The sequence below is a fragment of the Pyxicephalus adspersus genome, chromosome 11, assembly GCF_032062135.1.
Source record: "Pyxicephalus adspersus chromosome 11, UCB_Pads_2.0, whole genome shotgun sequence".
In the NCBI taxonomy this organism is placed as follows: Eukaryota; Metazoa; Chordata; class Amphibia; order Anura; family Pyxicephalidae; genus Pyxicephalus; species Pyxicephalus adspersus.
In genome coordinates, this window is record NC_092868.1 from 3,461,358 (window position 1) to 3,465,881 (window position 4,524).

Consider the following 4,524-nt stretch of genomic DNA (forward strand, 5'->3'; position numbering starts at 1 on the left):
GACTTTTTGAAGGGGGGCTGAGGGGCAGATTTATTAAAGGGGGTACCTATCCTCAGTCTATTGCATTGGAAACACAACAATCATGTCATTCCCAGTTGGCTCCCAAGGAATGTGCAATAATTTGCGGCTCATTAACTTCCAAAGAGTAAATGAGCTGAAGCCTTTTAACCGCCTGCACTGTTATCTCTAATTGGCTGTATTCACCTTTCATTCATTCGGTGATAAATATCAATTAAAACTACACAAATCTGATCAAAATTCTGATGACTTTCTATCTAAGGGCAGAATATCACACATGTGTGTGCAGCGTTTGGATGCATTGATTGGATTGGTCGGTTCTGTGAAAAACTGGCGGCAGATCCAATCATGTGTGCAGGATTCTAGCATTTGGGTCCATGGTTTTGGCCGGTGCAGTCACATGGTATCACCCCCCCAATAACTTGAAAAGTTCTTCTTTATAGCAAAGTCTTTCCTGATTTGGGGGATGACCTCGTCTGAGCTCTTTATTGTCACACCAGAGGGTCACAAAGCGTCAGAGTTTTTATTTTGTTTAGGAAGTGTCTGTGGTCACCTCTGACCCGCCATTGTTAGACGCTGCTGAACATCTGTAAGTACAGAACGAGGACAATAGTGACCCCGGGGCAATGATACCGAGGGGGGGTGGGGGGGGGGGGGTATTGTACAATATCAGAACATCTGGCCAGCCATAATGGGTCATCCATGCGCCGCTGCTGCTGCATGCATTGGCTGCCTATTCACTTGTATCTCCTAGATTGTAAGCTCTTCGGGTCAGGGTCCTCTCCTTCTCCTGTGTCACTGTCTGTATCTGTCATTTGCAACCCCTATTTAATGTACAGCACTGCATAATATGTTGGCGCTATATAAACCCTCTTTGTTATTATTATTACTATTATTAATAATAATGGCTGCCATTACTCAGTATGCATGAATGTGATTGGCAATGTGTTGCATTTTTAGTATATTTAGTCCCCGCTTTCCCACCAATCAGGAATAGACTGTAACTTTCCCCAGACAGCAATAAAAACCCAACACAGGGTCTTTTTGCAGCTTTAAAAAATGCATAACAAGCTGTTGGGCGTCCGATTTTTCCTGAACATGCAAATAAAGTGGCGATGACATAAAAGACAGAAGAAGAGATTTCAGATAAACGATTAAGGTGTGACCAGAATGTAAAAAACAATGGAGATAACAATCTTCTTAAAAGAACTTAAAAGGAAACACTATTCTTGTACATGAATATTGTGTCTGGTGAATAAAGACTGCGTCATATTCATTGTTGCACATACACAGGCAGGCCAAGAGGGGGCGCAGGGGCAAACTACAACACTGGGGGTGGTGGAGATGGGGCACAAGGCTGCCACCTTCTAGTCACATGACATCCAACAAGAACATAAGTGCAATCATTAATTCATCATCAATGGACTGATCTATGCACTGTACAGTCAGCTTGAAGATGATGGGAATTTTCCACTCCATCCCTTTCATTGTTTTTGACCCCCCAAAAAAATTTGGATGCAAATGATTGCTTTTTAAAAGTTGAATAATATAATGGCTGGATGAGAATATAAAAACCAGATGATTGCTTTGACATATTTGTGCCCACCATAGGGGGGCGCTATTTACGATCAGATGCCAAGTTCTTAGCAATGGGAGACATGAATACTCCATGGAAAATCAGTTGGGACCCCTGACGGGTTATGTGATAGATGTATAGGGGCGATCAATATATTGCAGCACTGCTTTATTATTCAGTATTTATATAGCACCAACATATCATGCAGCGCTGTACATTAAATAGGGGTTGCAAATGACAGACAGATACAGACAGTGACACAGGAGGAGGAGAGGACCCTGACCCGAAGAGCTTACAATCTAAGAGCCATTGAAAAAAAAAACGATCCTTTAATCAGTGCTATGGCACCGTGCTATGGAAGCGATGTGCAGATTGGGGGCTTGCACATCACTTCCATAGCACGGTGCCAAGGGGTGGATAGCTAGGCTGCATGAAGCGGGTTCTAACCCTGACTGAGCCCTTGAGATCCCGTGTAGAGATGGGACTGTGTGTAAGTTCCAGAATGCCAACCATACCTGCAGCCTTCCACCATTCTGGACTTCATGGCAAAGTGGCTTGCAGAGCACCTGAAGGACTCTCAGACTGAGAATTAAGATTGTCTGGTCTGATAAACCCAAGATTGGACTGTGTGGACTCAATTCTAAACGTTATGTCTGGAGGAAACCAGGCACTGCTCATCACCTGCCCAGTACTATCCCAACTGTGAAGCATGGTGGTTGTAGGAAATGTTTTTCAGCAGCAAGGACTGGAAGATTGGTCTTGGTCGAGTGAATGTTAAATTGAGCAAAATACAAAGATATCCTCAATGAAAACCCAACATGACAATGACCCAAAGCCCCCAGCGGAGATAACACAGGAGGGCCTTAGGGTCATAGCCAGGGTCAGAACATCTCTGGAGAAAATGGCTGATGGTCCTGATCCAACCCGACCAAGCAGAGAAGAATGGCAGAAAATCCCCAGGGGTGCAAAGCGTGCTTCACCATCACCCAAAAAGACTCCAGGCTGCCAAAGGCTTTCAATAAAAAGTCTGAATACTTAATAATTTTTTCTTTTTAATAAATTAAAAAAATTGTCTAAATTTCTCACTTTGTCATTCTGGGGTGCTGAGTGGAGATGAATTGGAGAATTGGAAGAATTGTATCATCAGGCTGCTGAAGCCGCTGTATATCAGCAATCTATCTTTTAGATATCTGATCCCATCAAACGTTCGCATAAAGAACTGATCATCGTTGGTCTCAATATCGCCGCCATAGGCTGTGATGCTGATAAGAGCACCTTACAAGGTACAAGTCCCTGTTAATGGTTTGGGGTCTGGAATGTTACAGTGTATAAGGTGGCATCAGCCATTTCCTCCCGCCTGTCATAACACTCTAAGTTAAGGAGCACTTCCTGCGCGCCCCTTGCCCTCACGTCCTGCTTTTAGCTCTGATCTGGCTGCTGTAGCAGTAGAGTAGTACACAACCCTTTCTTAGCACCAGGTAGTAAAATGCTCAGCCCTGGTGGGTTTACAATGCCATGGTAAAGTGCCCCTTTAATTTACTGTCACTAACAATGAATGAAAACACTTAACACCCTGCTGCAAATGGAACCAGCGAGCGTAGAATTTAATATGGAGCTGGTTGGGTGACTGGGGGCAAAGGTCACCCACGGGGGCACCGTGCAGAAGACTATAAAACTAAATAGGGCCCCCCTTCCTTCCCTATGGGTGCAGATACCAAGTTTAGTTTAGTTTAGTTAATTTTTTTGGAGTGGTGTAATAATAATAATAATAATAATAAAGGGTTAGATCACTTTAGAGGACCATTATAGGGCTCCCACCATACCTGTACTAGGTACCTGGGTCTGTATATTTTCTATGACCATTATAAGGGCTCCCACCATCCCTGTGCTATACCTGCTATGCCCAATATTAGATATTCCCACCATTCCTGTGCTGAGTTTTGGGGTCCGCACACCCTGTTGTGCCCAATATGAGGGGTTCCCAACATCTCCATGCTGAGTTTCCAGGTCACCTGCTGTTCCCAGGCTGGTTCAGGGTACCAGGTCACCTGGTGTGCCAATTATAAGGGCTTCCACCATACCTGTGCTGAGTTCCTGAGTCTCGATACCTGCTGCGCCTATTATGAGGAGCTCCTACCATTCCTGGGTCTGCACACCCTGCTGTGACCATTATGAGGTGTTCCCGACATCTCCATGCTAAGTTTTAGGGTCACCAGCTGTGCCCATTAAAAAGGGCTTCCACCATTACTGTGCTGAGTTCCTAGGTCTCAATACCTGCTGCGCCCGTTATGAGGAGCTCCTACCAATCCCATGCTTAGTTTTTGGGTCTGCACACCCTGCTGTGCCCATTAAGAGGGGTTCCCAACATCTCCATGCTGAGTTTCCAGGTCACCTGGTCACAGGTTGGTCCAGGGTACCAGATCACCTGCTGTGCCCATTATAAGGGCTTCCACCATAACGGTGCTGAGTTCATGAGTCTCAATACCTGCTGTGCCCATCATGAGGAGCTCCTACCATCCATCTGCTGAGTTCCTGGGTTAGCACAACTCCTGTGCCCAATATAATGAGTTCCCGACAACTCCAAGCTGAGTTCCTGGGTCTGCACACCCTGCTGTGACCATTATAAGGGTTCCCACCACACCTGCATCATGTACCTGGGTCTGTATACTTCCTGTGACCATTATAAGGGCTCCCACCATTCCTGTGCTGAGTCTGCACAGCCTACTGTGCCCATTATAAGGGGTTCCCAACATCTCCATACTTGCTGTGCCCAATATGAGATATTCCCACCATTAATGTGCTGAGTTTTTGTGTCTGCACACCCTGCTGTGCCCAATATGAGGGGTTCTCAACATCTCCATGCTGAGTTTCCAGTTCACTTGCTGGTCACAGGCTGGTCCAGGGTACCAGGTCACCTGGTGTGCCCATTA